Raw genomic sequence first — 22,943 nt, forward strand, 5'->3', positions numbered from 1 at the left:
AGGCCCATCTTAAGTTTGCCAATGACCATTTGGATGATACAGAGGAGTCATGGGAGAAAGTTTTGTGGTCAGATGAGACCACACTAGAACTTTTTGGTCATATTCCACTAACCGTATTTGGATGAAGACAAATGATGAGTTCCATCCCAAAAACACCATCCCTATTGTGAAGCATGGGGGTGGTAGCATCATGCTTTGGAGGTGTTTTTCTGCACATGGGACAGGACAACTTCACTGTATTACGAAGAGGATGACTACAGCCATGTATTGTGAGATTTTGGGGAACGACCTCTTTCCCACTGTCAGAGCATTGAAGATGGGTCATGGCTGGGTCTTTCAACATGACAATGACCCGAAGCACACAACCAAGAAAACCAAGGAGTGGCTCCGTAAGAAGCATTTCAAGGTTCTGGTGTGGCCTAACCAGTCTGCAGACCTAAACCCAATAGAAAATCTTTGGAGGGAGCTGAAACTCTGTGTTTCTCAGTGACAGCCCAGAAACCTATCTGATCTAGAGAAGATCTGTGTGGAGGAGTGGGCCAAAATAACTCCTGCAGTGTGTGCAAACCTGGTGAAAAACTACGGGAAACGTTTGACGTCTGTAATTGCAAACAAAGGCAACTGTACCAAATATTAACATTGGTTTTCTCAGGTGTTCAAATACTTGTTTGCAGCTGCATCACACAAATAAATCTCCTCTGATGAAAATTTCAGACCCCTCCATGATTTCTTAGTGGGAGAACTTGCAAAATAACAGGGTGTTCAAATACTTATTTTCTTCACTGTATTGCCTAGATGGTGACTCCAGTGGTGAATCGAGCATATAGGTGAAAACAAATGAATGAACGGATCTCTATGTTTATCTGGATTTACATCAAAATGTACTGAACACAAAGTTCCTGAGCAAATTCCACCAGCCTCCCATCAAGTGAATTAATTATGTGTCATCCTACTAACTAGTAAATCCATAAACCAAAGAACTTGGATGCAACGTCACCACCTTTCTTCATTAGGGTTGCAGACAAGCAGGACCCTATCGTAGTTGAGAAAAATACTTCAAGCTCGGTTATTGCACTCCCTGAAATAACATTTACCTACCATTAGCTACTATGTCATGTACTCACTACTAGTACACTTGTAAAATAATAACAATACAATAATGTTTGTCATATACCTGCACAACAGTTGCATTGCCATGCTTTTTTCATACACAATCTAATTATCAAATCACCAGTGATTTCTGATAAGAGGTATAAAACCACATAGTCATGCTTTTTAATACACAACAGTGGTTTCTGATTTTTAAACCTAAAACTGTCGCTTCTATAATCGAAGCAGTAGTCTTTCTCTTAATTTCTAAACATAATCACACAACTGCCTTTGCCCGTGTCAATAATCCTGAACATACCTTTGAGTATAAAAATGTTTTACTATCCAAGTAGGCTTTTCAAATGCAGCATATGGGGCTGATGTTGATGCATGGTCACATAAAATTGGGGGCTGGGCGACTCCAATAACTCCTTGTTGTACATGAGGTACAAGTGATGAAAAGACTTTTAGCTCATGTTAAGCAAAAAGCAACATGTCAGAAGTCATTGTCTGGTGAGTAAAGATTGTTAATGGATAATCAGTCATGGAATTAGGAGTTAGAATGTTTTGAGTGCACCAAGAAGAGACATTAAACACAATAAAACAAAGCTGATGTAAATTTTATTCCTATCTTTACGCACAACACATAAAAGGAGGGGAGCCATCTTATAAAACAAATAATTTCCTTGCAGGCTTGAAGTTGAATCTTTTTACAAAGTCACAATGAAGATTTGGAGTGAGCATAGCTTCCATTTGACTGTGGTGAATTCACAACAAAATTTACGTGAATCTGCTAGTTTGTGAAGGGCATGGTTTACAGACAAGTTAAATTCAAGAAGAAAAAAACATAGCACAGCAGAAGGCCAACGAGCATAATGATAAAACATTCCAGCCTCACATTCTCGCTTTCAAAGTTAGTAATGTATTTTTTTCCCTCTCATCTTGTTCCCCTCCTTCCTCATCCCCCTGCTAATACGTCCATCGCTCACCCCTATTCAGCACAGTAGGGAAGAGCTCCATTTTGAGCTCATTAAGTAAAGACCTGCTATGGAGCTTTTGTGTATACGTGTGTGTTTGTGTGTGCATGCATATGTTTCTGAGATGTTACAGATGTCTTGTTTTTTTTTCCCTCCGCTTTTTAAAGAATTACTCAGAATTTATGACAGAATTCAAAATACCTCCCCCTGGATATATTGATGAATCCAACCTTAAATCTACAGCAAAAGTGGCTAAAAACAGGTCAACAGCAGCTCTGGGATTATCCCCTGGAGCCCATTTTTTTCTTTATTCATAAATATTAAAAACAAAACAAGCCTCGGTCATCAATTCCCTGCAAAAGTATTTTGATATCTGACAGTTATTTGAGTCCTTGAGAGACTTGAGCCCCTCGCTGAGCTGCGGGTCACAAATGCTCCAGCCTTGCCCCTTCCTCCACGCTTTTCTTGGCTCCACTGCAACCAATTGAGCACTGTCGCAGTCATCCACAGGTTTGTTGAATAAATTTGGTGCAAAATTAATTACAACACTAGTCAAAGGATTGTTGGATCAAACCACGATGATATTATTTTTACCATATCACTCAATAAGATTAAATAAATTAGTTGAGTTGTACAAATTCTTGGTCACATTAATGGTAGAAAACCTTTGAAAATGATTAATGCTGGTCAAAATTCTTTCGCTTCACAAAAACGTGGCATTTAAACAGAGGGTGTCGAATTTTATATCCACTGCAGCCTTGTTCCTGTTTTTATGTAGTTTTTTGTAATCTGGCTGGCGAGCCTACAGTATTGTGCTGTTTAATAAGTGGAAACTATATAATTTTTTTTGTGCAAATATTTTCTGATTATTCCTTAAATATTGTTTTTGCTTTAGCTAGACAGTACAGTGAATGACTGGTCAGCACAGCTACCTTACAGTTCTGAGGACCGGGGCTCAAATCCCGGCCTTGCCTGTTTGGAGATTGCATGTTCTCTCCGTGTCTGCGTGGGTTTACTCCTGGTACTCCGTTTTCCTCCCACATCCCAAATTCATGCATGGTAGATTAGTTGATGACTCTAAATTGACCCAATGTGTGAATGCTAAACACACTCATAAACCTGAGGTGCTGGGTGTCAAACAACACTCCTCAGAATCATGTCGTTACCTTTTTATTTTTATTCGCCACGTGAGTTTGCCCATTTCTTTCTCGTAGGTGTTTACATTCTACCTCAAGATAGCATGAACGCAGACCAACCAGATCCAACCAAAATGAAAAAGTGCTTGGTTGGCAACCTGTTCAGAATGTACCCCACCTCCTGCCTGTTGACTGCAAGGATGCGCTTCAGCACTGCCGCAACCCTTGTGAGGGTAAGCTGCTAAAAAATGGATGGATGGCATACAAGTACGTGTTTTTTGTATTGCTCCATTATAATAAATATGAGGGCCAAAATTCGACCATCACGGGGTACAATCAAGCCCGCAAGATGAATTTGAAAATGAAAAATAACCAAAAACTAATATGGGCAGGCACCCAGCCAACATTCTGTGGGGCTGGCACTCAGCCTGCCCCTTTCTTCAAATCCAAGTTTATAAGGGCTTCACAGAACCCCAGTTGACAGTTGGCGACATCCCCTCATCTAACCCCCCTTCCCCAAACGTTATCATATTCAACCATCCAAATTTGGTATCTAATTTGAAACGAAAGGAAGCTCTTAATAAAATAAAATAAAACATGATACAAGAAGTTCATCATTTGCATGCAGTCACGCGATTTCCTGTCAAAGTATAACTGCATGTGAACATCAGTGAGCTGACTGGTTTCAACCTTAGTCTAGTGTGTGGCCCCTTCACAGCAATATGCGAGAATGCATTCTCCACTGTGAGAAAGACATTTTCAGACCACAGTAAAGGGTGCTGCACGTGTTTTTGGAACAGTAAAATGTGCACCCCCATGCTGACTGACTATCCTGCCATCAGACTTGCTCTGGTGCGGACACTGTTCTCAGTTTTTGGTGATGGGTGTCCTTATTTTGGGCTTGAGCCTTACCCTGAAAATGTCCATCGCACTCCACAGCAGACAATAAGCCTGTTGTTAAATGAATACCTTTATAACAGTGTTGATAAAAAACAAGAAATTGTAAAAACTGAAAATGTTATTGAGTGTAAAAGTTGAAAAATTACTCATCACAATTTAAAAATTTTCAAGTTATGTAAAAAGCGTGTTATTAACTCCACTATATTATTTATGGTATTGGTTTTGTACAAATGTTGCCCGGTCCATTTACTTGGCTCATTTATTTTTGCAGGCTCGTTTTTAACAGCTCATGTTTTAGATTTTGTTTAGAGAGACAAAACTGAGTACTACTTGTACTTGTTTCCTGCAGATTTACTGCCATACACATTTTGAGTCCTCCTTACTCCACTTCATTTCGATTATTGGGCCTCAGTGACTGAATATCTCATGGCTTGCTCCAGTCTCTTCCTTTACCGCCTCCAATTGAATATTACCATAATTTTCTACTCCTGTTCTTCTGATGTGTCTATAAAATGTGGGCAGTGACACAGCAAAGATGACTACAGTCACCCTGTAGGCTGGGGCTTCTTTATCATAGAGAGATTCTATGCTGTTTGTAGGTGGCCTGAAAGCTTGCTATAACTCCTCTCCAGACATGAGCATTACATACAATACAATATGCAGTATAAACATCCTGAAAGCAAACTGTACAAGAATTTCCATGGAAATCTGTCACTGTATTGCTGTTTTCAGCATGCAACATATATAGATTGCAACATGGAGTCAAATGCTTAACTCATGTTGATGAAATGCGATGTTATGTTTTTATTGTTGGACGTGTTTACAATACCTGGAGTGGTCTTGGCACCAGCGTGGATGTGGGTTTTATTGGACGTACTCAAAAATAAGATTTCTCCCACCATAACTTGACTCTGTGGGGCAAAGTGGCAAATACATGGTCACAGATGAGGAGAATAAGAAATCAGCAATCCAAGACTACACATACGTTAGAAGAATATATTTCAGTCATTTTGTATCTGGACTGGGAATTGGAGTGTATTTTCCCCCGTTCCCATCAAAGTTAGGAAAGGCCCAATTGTCATATTTTTCTCAATAAAAAAGCAGGCTCCTCAGCTGTAATGTAGTTATCAAATAAGCTCACAGTTAGACTAGCTTCTTCTATTTCTTCAACTTTGATGGGACTTTCATTGTGGAAAGGGTTTTAATTATATTTATCTCAACTCGCTCTCGTTCCACTGCACTTCAGGACCACTGCTCGAGCAATATTTTTTTTCCTTCTTCGCAATATTACTTGGATGTGGTCATATTATATCTAGAAGTTATTCAGAACCTATGGTTCATGGATTTGTTAGATCACGCCTTGACTATTTTTACTCGTTGATTTCTGGTCTTTCTATGTCCAGTACGTTTGTGTTAAAGGGTATAAACTGTCCTGGTTCGCATCTTACCTCTAAGAGAGAACACTTTGAGATGTATTACATAACAATTACTTATTAGCTTTCTCTGTTATGTTGATGATAGCTTTACATTGCATCCCTTTAGAACTAATTAACAAACTAAGCCCCACAATTTATGTTTTTGGGAGTCATGTCTTGTTGAGATTAAACAAATGATGTCCTGTCACTTCTTTTTTCTCTACCCTTAAAAAATAGATGCTGGTTATTGGTCTTACCAGACAGAGGCACCTGTCTCTTGCCTCATCTACCTACCTCTACCGCTTCTAAGTTTTAACAAGTACCATTTCCAAAGTGACCCTGCAAACAATTTCTATTTGACTTACTTCTCTCCATTCAACTTTACATTAAGAAAATTACTATAACTGCATTTTTTTCCCACTTTCACAATATTCTATTCTATACTGTCTATTGCAATGTGTTGCTGTCTGGTCATAACATCGCTAATATTAAAGGCCTGCAATTGTTACAAAATTCTGTCGCAAAACTCTGAGCTAAAAGTAGAAAATGTCATCATGTTCCTCCTAAGGGTGTCCTGATCAAGTCTTAGAGATTGGAAATCAGTCCAATGTCACCAGAAAAATGAATATTGGATCAGATAGAATTGGATTTAAAATCTCTTGATTTTACCACCCTTATACAGACAGCCAATTTCTTGTGCCCCTCCAGAAAACTAACAAAAAATGGAAAAGACCAATGACCTGCTCAGGAAAATAAGCATTGACGTTGCGGCACTTATATTTCCTCAAAATAGTAAATAGTGGTGCACTAACGATGTATAACCACATACAAACAGAAGGCAGTATATAACAATACACTCTGGCATATATTCTTCATTTCTTTCACCCTGCAAAAGGCAGATGTCCCATCAGACCATCAAAAGGCAAAATTAAGAAATGACACGGTATATAATAACAATATTCGATTATGAATCTTGAATCCCTTATCCACAGAAGTTAAAGTAGTTTCCCCAAGTAGAAATGTTTAAATCTCCAGATGACTTATTTGTGGACTCTGGCATTAGCTTAAATAACACTTAGTGCACAACTTGTCTATTGCCCCGCCTCACCCTTCTGACATCTGGATTTTGGCCTGTCCAACTGCTCACAGAGGGGGAATAGGTGGCAATGAGCAAAGTAGGGCTGTAATTATTGAGGGTTCAGCATTGGATCACAAGACCTTAGTAGACCTTGGGGCACTTTCCCAGAGGCTTCGCTGTGAAGGATTTGGCGTTGAACGACCAGGAAAGGTCCTGAGGAAAACCACCTGCCACTATTACATGTTCCTCTCTGGTTATGCCAGGTAGACTACTTTGAGTAGACTACTCATCTACCTGTGGCACTTCATTTCATTAATTGGACTTTCATACTGTTCAAAACATCATTCTATACGGTCATATTATCTGTATCATAGAGATCCTTCCACCTTTGATGCCTCCAGAAGCTTCCTCCAAGCTTTTCCCCAGATGGATTTTCTCTCTTTTTCTTGCTTGGATGTGGGGATTTAGAGCAGGAGATGTCACTGATTTTAGTGAACCCTGGACTTATAAATTCCTTTGCGACTCTTGTAATTAAGGGCTATGTTGAAAGGTAGCACTTGTATCCTGGATAAATGGAAATAATAGTTTGAGGAGATGATTAATGAGGAAAATAAGAGGGAGGGAAGAGTAGAAGAGGTGATTATTGTGGACCAGGAATTAGCATTAATGTAATGATGCCAAGTAGGGGGGAGTTAGAAAGGCATTAAAGGAAAAAAACAATGAAATAACCATCAATTTTCAGAACCACTTATCCTCACTTGGAGGCAGGACCCTATCCCAGTTATCTTTGGGCGAAAGGTGGGGTACACCTTGAACTGGTTGCCACCTAATCGCAGGGCACATATAAACAACTATTTAGACTCTTTTTGACCCCTTCGGCAATTTAATCTTGCATTAACTTAGGAGGAGGAAACCGGAGTACACATAGAAAACTCATGCAGACACAGGGAGAACGTGCAAACTCCACATAGGCGAGGCTGGATTTGAACTTAGGTTCTCAGAACTGTGAGGCAGACATGCTATCCACCGTACTGCCCGAAATAATAATATTAATGCAAATAGGTTGCTTTTCAGTTTTGTTTCAGATTTTTCAATAGAATTTTTGCGGGTGAGGAATGGTGGAAACGTGTGCTAGTGCCTTTTTGATTTTCAAGAACAATGGTAGGTTCAATTCCTGCTCAGTGATGGTGTCTTTGTGCCTTGTGACTGACTAGGGACTAGTTCAGGATGTCATCTACTTTCGTCCGATATTACCATGGTTAGGCTCCAGCACTCCCGCGACCCTTGTGAGGATAAGTGGCTTGGAAAAAGGATTGATGGGTGCTGTGCAGAGCTGTTGGAACTATGAACTAGGAATAAAGTTGATGAGCCACCCAATAATGTGATGGAAAAGACAACTGAAGGCTCGATTCAAGGCAAGTATTTGCAAGTAACAGTATGATTTCATGTGAAGGAAGAGAACCACAAATTTGACATGGACAAAAAAATAAAACAGTATAGAAAGAATGAATTTTTAAAAAGATCCGTGTGTTTGTGAGGATATGAATACATATAAACAGCAGGAGGTCAATGGTAGCTCCCTCGAAGGCCACATTTCAGAGGAAGCGTTTGTTATCACCGTCAACTGACCTGGTGGCTTGGTGGATGCTGGCTGGGCAGCTTTGTTTAAACTTCATTTTTTTCCTTTGGGCGCTTCTCACTTTGATCTGCTCCCGTCTCCCTTCTTTCTTCTCGCCCCCCACAGCGCTCAGTTCCCCTTATTACGTTCTGTTTGTTTAACAATTTTTTCCCCCTCTGCTCACCTATACCGCCTTTTGTCCCACATCTTTGTTCTCTGCCATTCCGTCTTATCTATCTATCTTTCTTTCCTCCTCCTTCTGTATCCTCACTTTTCACATTTCTGAATTCAAAAAGTGTTGGCTGCCATGCTAAATGTAGTACAACAGACTATCTTATATCAGTGCTCAGTGGTTACCACTTTGTAGGTGAATCAATAAAAATAATATAACACCTGGTTTGAGACATAGACATGGTGGATTCTCTCTCCTGCTGTACTTCATGCCTCCCCCCCCCCTTCTGTAACTGGGAGAGCAGGTGCCACAGCTAGGAGGTCCTTTAATTGTGTGTTTGGGATTGATGAGAGCGGAGTTCGACATACCACAGTGTGCTTCTGACTGTGAGTGCACGTGTGTATGCGTCTGTACTTTGAAGAGGCAGCAGCAACAAATAATTGGAGAGGCACACCTGGACACTGGTCACCTCTCAACTTTGCCCCCTCTGCCCTTCAAACAATTCCATTCACTGTCGATGCGTACTGTATGTGTGTCATGATCCATGCCCTGCAGTTCCTCTTCCTGATCTTAGGTGGCGCCATGTGTCTAGACTCTCACTCTACCCCTCTTGCTCCCCAACAATCTCACATCACCTGTGCTACGCACCTGTCTTCAAGCAGTACAGAATACTGCCTCGAGTTAAGCCCATCAAGGCCATCAAGCCTTCGACTAGCTGTCAAGACCATCAAGTCTTCGTCTGTGTATTAACACTTGTCTATAACTCACTGGCCGACATTTGTACTTCCGGGTTTAAAGTAACTATCAGATGACCTGGATCTGTACTCGCCCAATCTTGTTCTCTCCCACTTGCAGTGTTCCTCCCGTGCCATCCCCTCCTTTCTGTCTGCTCTAGCCACGCCATCAAGCTTCATGACCTGCTCACGTTCCTGCTTCCTGTTCACTCCTTGTCCTGGTAATCCACCTACCTCCCTTGGTTATCCTTCCAAGAGCCAACTCGCAATAAACCATTCTAAATCTACTCCCTCTGACTCAGTCTGCTCGTGGGTCCAATCCAAGTCACATACGGCTTTGAAATGTGGCAAAACACTCATGCCATCATAGACCCAGCAACTCCGGAAGCGTTGAGGAAAGCGGTCACCCACCAGGGCACTCATGAAAGCAGACAGGATGAAGAAGCCCTTTGCGAGATCATTTAATGCTCTTGTGCAGCAAGTATCCCTCCTGTCTTCCCAGACCCACCCCAGCAATCATTCCCTGAGTATTCCTCCTGACCCCCCAGCCTCCAATCAACCCTCTCTCATGTACATATTCCTCCTCCCGAACCTTACTCGGAGAACCTCTGTTCATGTAGTAAATTTTTACTGAACTCGACTCTAGTATTCGACCAACAATCACTGGGCTATCCTACACAAATCCAAAGTCGCTTACATCATTAATCTCCAGTGAGGAAAAGCTGCCGAATGCACAAATGCGCTTAGCGTAATTCCACCTCTATACTTGTATCACTATACACCTTTATGCCAGAATTTAAGAATATTTTCGATCACCCTGTTACGGGTAGAGAAGCGTCTCAGAGTGCTCACCCAATGTGGGTAGGACGATGGAGCTTTAAGGGATTTTTTTTCCAAAGTATTTTCAGAACAATGCAAGGAAAATCTTGCAACAAGGTATGGACCCACATCCAGAGAGAGAGAGAGGGAGTGAGAGAGAGAGAGAGGCTGCGCCTCCAACCAACCCGCCGCAAACTGAACCCCCTGCCACCTCCTCTTCACCGCCCCTCACTGAAGTCGAGGACCTAATGCAACTAGGCAACACCCGGTTAGATGCCCTGGAACGTCAGTGCTGGAATTTATAATTAATTTAGTTTAGTATTTAGTATTTATTGTGGACAGTCGGGTCACTTCAAAGGCAATTGCTCCCTCGGACCAAAATGACATTACAGTAAAAAATAAAGACCTGTTGCCCTCCACCGATCCCTTCTTTGAGCCATTCTGTGATGCCCAATTATTCACATAGTTGGACCTGCGGAATGCATATCATTTTGTCCGCATTAGAGAGGGGGAAGAAGGTAAAACTGCCTTCAACACACCTGTCGGACACTTCAAATACTTGGCTCATGCTGTGTGGATTAACCAGCACCCCAGCCATTTTCCAAGCCTTCATAAATATTGTGTTCTGAGACATGCTCTACTGGTTTCTCTTGTTTAGACGACAGTCATCTTCTCCCCCTTCTCCAAAGAACATTGCCAACACGTCTGTCATTTCCTTCAATGGCTCTTTGAAAACCATCTTTTTGTGAAACCTGAAAAGTGTAAATTCCATGTTCCATCTGTTCATTTATTAGCATACGTCATTGGCAAAGTACAGTTACAACCAGATGCAGCAAAGATCCAAGCAGTCGTCAACTGGGCCATTCCATTCTCCTGCAAAGAGCTAAAATGTTTCTAGGCTTTGTTCAACTCCAAGTCGAGTTGCAAGTCTTGTAACATATTTTGAAGTTGAGTCAAAAGACATCAAATTCATAACCTCTGGTCTTCAACGTATTGGACGTGGATGAAAAAATAGGTTGCCGCCGCCACCCTGTACTTTGCGTTTCCATAACACCACAATTCATGGAGAAAAACGCGTTGGACGGTTAGCGCATGTAACTCATGTACCTAGTTCAAATTTGGCTTTGGAAATGTGGAGTTGCATGTTCTCCCAGTGTCTGGGTGGGCTTTTTCTGGGTCCTGTGGTTTCCAGCCACATTCCATAAACATTAATTGTAGGTTAATTGAATACAAAATTGGCCATAAGTAAGAATGTGAGTTTAAACGGTTGTTTTTGTGCCTTGTAATTGCCTGGTGACCAGTTCAGGGTATACTCTCGCCCAGAATCAGCTGAGATAGGCACCAGCGCACCTGCAATCCTAGTGCGTATAAGCCATATGGGAAATGGATTGAAAAACTTATTCACGGTCTTGATGTTCCAATTTTCTTACTTGGAACAAGACTAAAGTGTACCTTTCAGGACACCCTTTTCCTTGTGACTCGCATTGCTCCCTTGCAGCAAGAAGGTTCTTGGTGTGCATTTCAGTTTGGATGTCTCTGTCTCAAACCTTGTGCCATCCTTTAATAAGAGTGAGAATAGCAGTGTCATAAAATAAAATAAATGCTTTCTTAAGTTTACACAGTACGAGGGTAGCTGCTGAGGGTTTTGCTTCCACACATGGTGGTGTCCAGCATGACGATTATTGGTCATTTTGTCTTCGTTATTATCAAGAGGTGCCAGATTTGAATCTGTGTTTTCTGCCCTTGGAGTTTCACTGAGTATTTCAGCTTCCTCCCACATTTAAATTTAAATAAAATTTTCCATAGGTGTGAGTGTGAATGATGTTTGTCCATATGTCCTTTGCAATTTATTGGCTCATTTAGGATGATTGATTGAATCAGGTTGCAGTTCAAAATAAGACATTGTTTATTCATTCTATCGCTTGGGGTGCTGCTACTGTATCGACCACTTTAACTCTTTCATGTGACATTTGCACACTTTTGTTAACTTAATTCTTGTAAGCCATATTAAAACAAGATTTGGTGAGGTGATTGGTGTTACAAAGCTGTTTTTACAGTGCTACTATTGCTTTTTTTTGTAATCCTCATCCTGCCTGCTTGTGTTTTTTGATCCTCCAGTGCATGCTCCCAGCTTTAACCTTATTACCCATCACGAACTTTGGGACATGTAATGAGACACTGCCCTCATTCACTGGGTCAATTTGCTCCATTTCCCTTATGAAGTCCAAATTCTTTCTCATCTCTTCAGCATATGCACATGCCCGTCTGACTCTCTTTTGCAAAGAGTAACTTTAATTAGCCCGTGTTCTGTTGTTGAAGAGAACTACTGTAAAAATATTTCCCGTCTTGCACTTACCTTATTGGTATCAGCTTTGAACTGTCAGTAATCCACCTTTCTCTTCATAAAATCCTAAAATGACATGGGTATAACTGTTTGCTGTGGCTGCTTGATTCTGTAACAAGATAATCCAGTTACCTAGGACATACAGGCCCTTAGATCTCATCTGATTTAGTCTTACCTGTCAAAGATTCACAACAGATCAAAGGCGACGTCATAAAGTGCCACAAAAAAAGACATTTTGCCTGGCAGTGATGAACATTCTGTTCCTCTGAAGCTTTGTATGATGTGATCATTGCAGGATGCTACCCGTCTAGAAGACTTGTCAGATAATTAAATTATTTGGTATTATTTGAAAAACACACAATGTATGGAGTCCAGACTTGAAATGTATAGCACTTTATGGACTAAATCCCATTACCAGTCACTGTGATTTGACAGGCGTCTATGCACCCGTGCGCCATCGCACTCGCAAATCAGCACAGTCGAGCACAAAAAATCACGTGCGTAAAATTCGTTTCGAGTACAAATACAAAAATACTGAAAGACGTCGCTTATTTTGTGTAGTCTTGACCAATGATCCCACTAAGCTGTGCCGTCGGGCAATTGCGTACTTGTCGCACACAGCGCACATGAACACCGATCCAGCGCAGTGAACCACAGGCTGCCGTCTTTTTTTTCTTTTTCTTTTTTAACACGGAAGCACACGGCGTATAACTATATCGAGCTGCTTGCTGCTCAGCCTACTTCTACTTCCTAGTTGACCTGACACCGCCCCCCTCCGCTCTTAAAGAGGTACACTCATGACTCAGAACACACACATGCGACTGGTGGATCACACACATAAATTTATATCAGTGGGCATGACTTACATTTCTCAAGTGTGAGTGACTACCGTTACGCTTCATTCATAGGTCGGACTTGACACTAAAATCAATGTTATTATTATTATTATTAAATGTGAGATAGAATAGCCTCCATAAATAGCATTACTGTATTCATATTTGATATGTAAATGTACTAAGCTTAGTGTACAGTACCACCACAGGCCTCTGTGCTTTTAAAAATGTAGTCAACTTGGGTCATTTAAAGTAAACAAAGCATCTTTTCCAGTTTAAAAATCATCCCTGTTGATTTAATAGCTTGTCTGTGATACATTGTCCCCAAAATACCAGAAAATTAAGACTTACAGCAGACTTTATTCACCCCATTTCATGTCTTGCTAAAATTAGCCTCCTTTGAGGTGACTATGCCTCTTATACAACAGAGAACCACTGCTGGGACAGTCATGAGTCCAAGCAATCACATTTAGTGTTCAATTCAATTCAATCCATCCTTCCATCCACCCAGGGATGCCCAGACTTCTCTCTTCCCAGCCACTTCATCCAACTCTTCCATGGAGATCCCGAGGCGAGCCCAGGCTAGCTGAGAGACATAATCCCTCCAGCACGTCCTGAGTTGTCCCTGGGGTCTCCTCCCAGTGGGATGTGCCTAGAACCCTCAGCAGGGCAGACTCCGGGAGGAATCTGAACCAGTTGTCCCATCCATCTCATCTGGACCTCTCAATCCTGACCCAAAAACTCTGCTTCCTCATTAGAAACTGTCTCAATGAAATTGAGGAGGTCTTCGAAGTATTCTCCCCACGACTCACAACATCCCAAGTTGAAGTCTGAAGTGCCCCATCCCGACTAAACACAGTGTTGATGGTGCGTTACTTCCCCCTCCTTAGATGCTGGATGGACCAGACGTTCCTCGAAGCTGTCTGGAATTCATTCTCCATGGCCTCTCTGAATTTCTTCCATGCACAGGTTTTTGCCTCAGTGACCAGCAAAGCTGCATTCCGCTTGGCCAACCGGTACCCATCAGCTGTCTCAAGAGTCCCACAGACCAAAAGACCTGGTAGGACTCTTTCTTCAGCTCGATGCCATCCCTCACCCCTGGTGTCCTCCAACGGGTTCGGGGATTTACACCATGACAGGCACCAACTACCTTACAGCCACAGCTGCGGTCGGCTGCCTCAGCAATAGATCGTGCGGAACATGGTCCACTTGGACTCAATGTCCCCCCGCCTCTCCTGGAACATAAATGAAGTTCTGCCGGAGGTGGGAGTTGAAACATCTGACTAATGACTTGGATACACTGCCACTGTGTCGGGAAATGTAAGCTTCTTCTGCTTATAAATGTAAAATTGCTATTGTTCTTCACTGCCTCGTGAGCGCCATCAAATTGTAGTTTTCATGCATACAGAAATAGATGCTTGCATACTTGCTAACAATGTGCGGTGCTTGCGTTAGGTTTGTACTTCATTGGACTAGTCACGCAACAATGTTGTTAGATTTTGGAACTTGGTGTGCACACAAGGCGCACGCTATATGTTGCCCCGTCTATTTAGGAGAAAATTCAACATCAGTGGAACTTATTGTTGTGAAAATATGGTACATTATAGGGGAAAAAAAAATTGAGAGCACAATCCGCAAATATGCAGGGCCACGAACAGTGAACCACGGATGGGCAAGGGCATACTGTACTGCATTCCCAGAATGAATCGTGTTCGACCTTAGAGGTTCAAAAGGTATTCATTCAAAATTCTTTGCTCCTCTTTCTCACTTGCTGAGTGGGCGTCCATCTTTCTTTCCTTCCTTCCTGTCTTGTGTGTGCGTGTCAACACCAAAGACTGATGTGGTCTGGCTCACGGTCAGTGTGGTATTTAGGTGTGATATTTCCTTCACCTTCTTTAATGTTTGAAGTCAACCAATTTAGTTTCCTGGACAAGAGGCAGGAAAAGTTAAAAACATACAGGGGCTCCAAAGACTATAAGGATGAAAAGGCCAGGGTTTATTGTGTGTGTGTGTGTGTGTGTGTGTAAACACACACACACACACACACACCACACACACCACACACACACATACAGGAGAACCCACTTCTTTAAAATGCCCTGAGCATCCGACAGCTCCTTGCCCAGAAGAACGTTACTGCACTGGAACAACTTCCCTACTCACCAGACCTGGCACGTTGTATTTTTTTTTCCTCCTTCCAAAGCTCAGGGAGTTCCTCAAGGGGACACACTTTAAAGATGTGGATGACATCAAGAAGTTGTGGATGATCCCCGAAATATCTTCCAGAAGTGCATGAAAGCGTGCAAAAGAAGGCAAGAAATGTGTATTCCAATTCAGGGGGGTTATTTGTAAAAAAAATAATTTGTAATGGGTTTTTTTTGGCCCAGAACCTTTCTGACCGCCCTCATATAAAGGGAAGTCTTAAAGAAGTACTTATTTTTTTTCCAAAACATTCTGAGTAGTGGAATGCTTTTCTAATATTTGATTCCTTTCATTTTAGTTTTAGAAAGTCTAAACACAAAAATACCAAAATTGGTAAATTGATTCCCCTCTGATAATGTCATCTATAATTGAGCATTTTATTTTCAAAGGCATCATATTATTTTTTGGTCATTTTCTGCACTGGGTTGCATTAAAAGATTAACATTCCAATGAATAGTGCACAAAGTACACTAACTCTACATTGACGCATATTTCCACACTCAATAACGGGGCACAAAGACACACATACATTCACATTAGATTCAAAAGCAGAACCTATTGATTGTGAGGCAGACATGCTAACCTCCAATCAACCATGCAGTTGATCGCTAATAAAACATTTAAAACAGGAGTTCTGAAAATAATCGTGGAGTTTTCTTAGTATTTACAGCTAAAAGTGACATTATGCTACATATATTGTATTTCAGACATTATTCTTAACTTCTGAAAATTTTAATTTGTAATGTTATTTTAATTTTTCATTTTATTTTATTTTATTTTTATGCCACTTACAAGTTTCAGTACCAGAAATTACTTACCTACTTATAATGCAAATAATCATTACTGATATTTACTACATATATATGAAAATAATATGAATAATTTTCATTGATCACTCTGTATAACAAACAATCGTTTGATTAAAAAATGTTTTCCTTCAGTCAGCTATTTTGAGTCTGAGCTTGATCAATTGGCAATTTTTTTAAAATGAGATTTATTAAACTCCATGGCTAAAGTGTTTTATTTTCAACAGGGTATCTGTGAAAATAATCTCTGTCCAACTACTTATTGGCGTCTGTACAGTAATAGCATTTCAACTCTCAATATGACCTGAAAAATTAGTGAAAGTAATGTAACCTTTGTATCTAAAGTGACAATTTGCCCAAGAATGACCCAGCCGAGGAGAAATATTGCATTTTGTGGTGATTATCTTCGCATGTGGCAAAATCCATCATTCATCTGGGAGGACATAATGGCTGTTACCCTGTCCACACCCCACGAAAACAACAGTTATAAATGAACCATAAAAACATAAAACCACAAGATCATTTATCACGACACAAAGACCTGTTGGTCTGCCTTTAAAAGTCCACCTCCACTCCATGTATTATCCTGAATCAGATCCACCTGTGTGAAGTCGTTAGCTGCATAAAGACACCTGTACACTCCATACAATCAGTAAGACTCAAACTTGTAGCATGGCCAAGACCAAATACCTGTCCAAAGACGCCAGAGACAGAATTGTACAACAACAACATGGCTGAAAAGGGTGACGGGGAAATTGCCAAGCAGCTTGGTGAAGAAAGGTCCACTGTTGGAACAATCATTTGAAAATGGAAGGATGGAAATGGAAAACATGACGGTCAATCTCAATCAGATTGGAGCCCCATGCGAGCCCCATGCAAGCTATCATCTCGTGGGGTCTCAATGATCCCTAGAAACGTGAGGAATCAGCCCAGGACTACACGACAGGACTTAGTCTTCTTCTTCTTTTCCTTTCGGCTTGTCCCGTTAGGGGTCGCCACAGCGTGTCATCTTTTGCCATCTAAGCCTATCTCGTCCATCTTCTTGTCTAACACCCACTGTCCTCATGTCTTCCCTCACCACATCCATAAACTTTCTCTTTGGTCTTCCTCTCGCTCTTTTGCCTGGGAGCTCCATCCTCAGCATCCTTCTACCAATATACTCACTCTCTCGCCTCTGAACATGTCCAAACCATCGAAGTCTGCTCTCTTGAATCTTGTCTCCAAAACATCCAGCTTTGGCTGTCCCTCGAATGAGCTCATTTCTAATCCTATCCAACCTGGTCACTCCGAGCGAGAACCTCAACATCTTCATTTCTGCCACCTCCAGTTCAGCTTCCTGTTGTTTCTTCAGTGCCACCATCTCTAATCCGTACATCATGGCCGGCCTCACCACTGTTTTGTAAACTTTGCCCTTCATCCTAGCAGACACTCTTCTGTCACATAACACACCAGACACCTTTCGCCAGCTGTTCCAATCTGCTTGGACCCGTTTCTTCACTTCCTGACCACACTCTCCACTGCTCTGTATTGTTGACCCCGAGTATTTGAAGTCGTCCACCCTCGCTATCTCTTCTCCCTGTAGCCTCACTCTTCCCCCTCCACTTTTCTCATTCACGCACATATATTCTGTTTTACTTTGGCTAATCTTCATTCCTCTCCTTTCCAGTGGATGTCTCCATCTTTCTAATTGTTCCTCTGCATGCTCCCTGCAGCAATCACAACTCTCGCGCTGTCTGGCATGCTCAGAACTACTTCATCTAGTTCCTTCCAGAATTTCTCTTTAAAATCTAGGTCACATCCTACCTGTGGGGCATAGCCGCTAACCACATTATACATAACACCCACAATTTCAAATTTTAGTCTCATCACTTGATCTGATACTCTTTTCACCTCCAAGACATTCTTAGCCAACTCTTCCTTTAAAATAACCCCTACTCCATTTCTCTTCCCATCTACTCCGTGGTAGAATAATTTAAACCCTGCTCCCAAACTTCTAGCCTTACTACCTTTCCACCTGCTCTCTTGGATGCACAGAATATCAACCTTTCTCCCAATCATCATGTCAACCAACTCCTGTGCTTTTCCTGTCATAGTCCCAACATTCAAAGTCCCTACACTCAGTTGTAGGCTCTGTGCATTCCTCTTTTTCTTCTGACGCTGGATCCGGTTTCCTCCTCTTCTTTGTCTTCGACCCACAGTAGCTGAATTTCCACCGACGCCCTGCAGGTTAGCAGTGCCGGGGGCGGGCGTTGTTAACCCGGGCCACGACCGATCCGGTATGGGATTCTTTAGATGAACGCTCATATTTGTTTGGCACAGTTTTTACGCCGGATGCCCTTCCTGACGCAACCCTCTGCATTTATCCGGGCTTGGGACCGGCCTACAGATTGCACTGGTTTGTGCCCCCATAGGGCTGCATGACAGGACTTAGTCAATGACCTGAAAAGAGCTGGGACCACCGTTTCCAAGGTGACTGTTGGTCATACACGAAGACGTCATGGTTTGAAATCACATCTTTCCCTGCGTATGCCAGTATCTTCCCAACATCCCAAAGAACATGCATGGTAGAATAATTGAAAACTCTAAATTTCCCATAGGTGTGAATGTGAGTACGAATGCCTGTTTATATGTGACCCTTTGATTGGTGGGTGACTACCTCTTGCCCAGAGTGAGATGGAATAGGCTCAGGCCTGCTGTAACCCCCGTGGTAGATAGCTTCAGGCGCATATCTTAGATCGGTACTTGTTTACTACTGTGAACTTTCAACTGCTTCCACTGAATTTCTTTGTATGTGCATCCTCACCTTGTTCAAGTTAGGGGGAAAAAACGGTTAAGACCATTGACTCACACATAGGAAAAGTGTTGAAACATTCTTACGGTAGGTTGTGTCACACCGCTGTGAGAATGGAGACCAAGCCAGGATATACAGTAAGGAGGGAATATACAAGGGGGTGACAGACACTCTCCAGCAGCCATATAGTCTCTCTCCGATGGTTGTGATGTCAACCCTACTGGCATTAAACATCCTTGACTGAGAAAATGTTGTTTTCTGGTAGTTAATGACAAAGTTACTATAGCAGCCACTAAAGAAATAGAGTCAGGGGAAGTTTGTACTGAACTTCACAATACATTAAATGTTTGAAGACAAGTGTTTAAAATGTGCAAAAACTGGGAACAGTTTAAGAATGAATTGTTGTGATACCATGTAGTTTAAAACTTTCTAAACATCTAAATTTTCCTGATTTTATGGACAGGGATAAAAATGATCTTTGTGACGTCACAAGGATGCGGCTCCCCCATTATTCAAACACCAAGTGCCCCTACTCTATGCATTGGCCATTCGGCAGAATCACAGGCAGAGGAGGCAGCGGCCGGACGAGACCCTAACCACTAGAAAGCCGTTCCACTGCAGCTCACTGCCAGCTCAAATGAGGTTAGGGAAGCTGCCGGAAGTTGAGTAAAACAGCATTACGAACATCAGCCTCAGAGATAACTGAGCACATGTCACAAGAGCAAGAAGGAGGGGAAACCTATTCACAGGCAACCAGTGCATGAGGCGCTGTGGCCACTGAAGTGTATTGTCCTGCAGAATTTTAATGGAGGGAAAATTGTTATGCTGACGTGCCATATCGTTATTATATTGGCTCATAGGTGGCTTCTTTTTGGCCTGTAAAGGGGTGTGCTATCTTTGTTGCCGAAAATTCCACTTACGAGGTGTAAAGAAAGATGTAGCCTCCATGTGTTTGTCAGCTGAACGGTCTGGGAAATCAGGATTATCGGAGCTCTCAGCAACATGCCTACAGTGTTTGACTCAGTTGAAAGAATGGCAGTGTTGTTTTGTTGATGTGAGTGTGCAAATGCATATGGTAGCAATATGAGATATCAAGTTGAACAAAGCAGAGTTGATAAACTCAAGCAAATGTCCTTTCTTTGTCTCTATTTCTGTCGATTACATCCCACCATAACGAGGCAGTGTATCAATTTTGGTGACGCAAAAGGGGGGGTTTCCCAGGGTAATTAATTATCTACCAATTGCCCCCAAAACTGATGTTTTTGGAAATGGCTGCCAGCTTCATTTTCTTGAGCAGAAAATATGCAAAGATATATTGACAGTGAAATATAGGCAGTCTAGATTTAATAGCTCCTTCATCTCATCACCTTATCAAGACCAATTCTTTGTGAGAAATGCCCTCATGTTCTCAGTGCACACAGCAAGTCCATTAAAGCATGCGTGAATGAGTTTATGATTACTATCTTTAACCGAACGCCAATGAAGACCTTTGGGATTGAGAGTTACATCCACCACCTTGTGGAGAGTGAAAGTTTTCCAGCACTACATTTTGTGCCTTTTTTTGCCTTGTTTGTGCAGGTGAAAAGGTCAGGTGTCCCATTGCTCTTGTTCATACAGTCTCCTTCTCATAGACCTGATTTGGGGTGAGTTTAGATTGTGTGTGTAGATTTACCGCATGCTATGACCAGTATTTGCATTTGAAGCTAATTAATTATGCTAAGACACTTCAGATGGGAGGCCCCAGCCAATACACATCAGCACACCTGTAGTTTCAAATAGACACAAGAGAACACCAGGACTTTTAACTTTCACCACACCACTCTCACCATCACTCACTTGCTCTCTGGTGGTATGAACGCTTTATTGGATGCCAGTAGGACCCTTGAGGGAAACATTTTAAATGTCTCTGCAATTATACTTCTAATAATGGACACACACGCAAACACACGCACACAAACATGCACGTTTTCTGCCATGGGCTGACATTGACGCAAAGGAATTAAGTGAAAGTTACTCCACTGGTCTGCGAGGCTATTAATCTCTGTCACCCGAAGCAGTGTGCAGTTAGCAAGAAAAGTGTGTGTGTGTGTGTGTGTTACAATTGGCAGTTGATCAACTGATGGTTGGTTAAGAGATTCTCGAGTCCATCTCTGGCTCATTATTGCAGTAGAATCAAGAAAAATGAGCAAAGTAATCATCCAACATCTAAACAGCAATTGCCAATATTGATTTTTGAAACAGTTTCTGTAGCCTTCAGCTAAAGCCCAGCTCACATTCGAACGGCGAAGCTCTCAATTTACCAGTCGATCTGCGTTCCTACCCTCACCGTTGAGCATGAGTTGTGTGTCGTGACCGAAAGAACAAGATCCCAGATATGCCGAAATGAGTTTCCTCCACAGACTGTCTGGGCTGATTTGGATGCCTTCCGGACGCCGTGCTGGGGAGGTACATGTCCCACAGGACATGTTGAAGAGACTACGTCTCTCGGCTGGCCTCAGGATCCCCCCGGAAGAGCTGGAAATATTGACTGCAGAAAGGGAAGTCTGCGGATCCCTGTTGGCGCTACTGCCCCGTGACCTGACCCAGAAAAACTGTAGACTATGGATAGATGAATTTTTGTGCCGGGCAGCACAGTCTGTAGTTGTTGGCACACCTGCTTCACCGTTCCAAGGTTCAGGGTTCAAATCTCAGATCTGGCCTTCTGCCCTGTCATTCTTCTTCTTCTTCTTTTCCTTTCGGCTCGTCCTGTTAGGGGTCGCCACAGCATGTCATCTTTTTCCATCTAAGCCCATCTCATGCATTTTCCTCTCTAACACCCACTGTCCTCATGTCCTCCCTCACAACATCAATCAACCTTTTCTTTGGTCTTCCCCTCGCTCTTTTGCCTTGCAGCAGAGGTGGCGAAGGCTAAACAAGAGGCATATGACGACATGTATGTACACCAGGTTGGATACGAAAGAGGGAGAGAGGGATCTCTACATCTTGACCGTTAGAGGCGGTGCCACTGAAGAAACAAGAGGAAGCAGAACTGGAGGTAACAGAAATAAAGATGCTGAGGTTCTCGCTTGGAGTGAGCAGGTTGGATAAGATTCGAAATGAGCTCAGTGTGGGCTTTCGGAAAGAGGTGAGACAGGCTCTAGATGGACAGGAAGAGCTCCCGGAAGACTGGAACACTACTCCCAAGGTACTCAGAGAGGCAGGCACGAGAGTACTTGGGCTGCCTTCTGGTAAGAAAGGGGAGAAGGAGATTTGGTGGTGGAACCCCAAAATGCAGGAAGCACATTCTAAAAAAAAAAAATAATAATAATAAACAAGTTCGGTTAACTAAAGACTCTTCGTTGTCCGTAGGTACAAATCTGAATGTGAGTAGTGTTGTCTCTTCAGTATGTGCCCCTGTGATTGGCCAGTGTCGGGCTTACCCTGCCTCTTGCTCAGATCCTGATCTTGATTTTCACAATTATCAACTTCAAAGGCTTATCTCAAATGCATCATCCATGAAATTATTAAATGCAGCATCGTTCATCTGAGTTAACACGCTGTGGCGACCCTTAACGGGACAAGCTGATAGGGAAAGAAGAAGTATTTTCCCGTTTTTATTGGCCATTTCTGAATTTGAAGTTAGCTCATTGTGTTGTGACATAATCCCTAACATTTCTCCATCACTTAATAGATTTATCATTAAAATCCCTAAACTAATTAGATAATTGCAACCACCGTTCCCCTCATGTTAAGGAAAACATTTCCAACATGGCCCCCACGTAGGCGTGGTGATCAGATGGACCGGTAATACCTATGCACGGGTAGCCCAATCGAAGAAGTTGTGTGAGGTATTGTGACTGATTGCTCTCCCTTGACTCATGAGACACGCCACACACAGTACAGTACAATAAACGAATCACCTGAGCAATAGTTATTATGAATGAAAGTACCACACTTTGTTTTGCTCTGGAAATGAGTTCTTATTTCACGTCATGCATGAAATTTCACAGTTGGAACTCTCTCCAGCTTTTAACCTGTAAATGCGAGTTG

General features: G+C 42.1%; 1 protein-coding gene and 1 long non-coding RNA gene across 9 annotated transcripts in view; one reads left to right on the forward strand and one right to left on the reverse strand.

Moving 5' to 3' along the window:
- The window catches only part of LOC133501824 (uncharacterized), a 161,621-nt gene that overhangs the window by 5,741 nt on the left and 132,937 nt on the right, over positions 1 to 22,943 (forward strand). The window contains exon 2 of one of the 8 annotated variants that reach the window (XR_009795289.1): positions 3,281 to 3,469. The exons of 6 other annotated variants lie outside the window; for them this stretch is intronic. The gene's annotated coding sequence lies outside the window, so the exon portion shown is untranslated. The remainder of the gene's footprint in view (positions 1 to 3,280; positions 3,470 to 22,943) is intronic. One more of the 8 variants, XR_009795293.1, reaches the window with a different exon arrangement.
- LOC133501826 (uncharacterized) lies at positions 1,704 to 12,421 on the reverse strand. The gene is made up of 3 exons (XR_009795294.1): positions 12,295 to 12,421; positions 4,932 to 5,013; positions 1,704 to 2,557 (listed from the first exon to the last, which is right to left on the reverse strand). It is a non-coding gene; the product is annotated as an uncharacterized LOC133501826 (long non-coding RNA).

This window comes from Syngnathoides biaculeatus, chromosome 6 (assembly GCF_019802595.1).
Source record: "Syngnathoides biaculeatus isolate LvHL_M chromosome 6, ASM1980259v1, whole genome shotgun sequence".
NCBI lineage: Eukaryota > Metazoa > Chordata > Actinopteri > Syngnathiformes > Syngnathidae > Syngnathoides > Syngnathoides biaculeatus.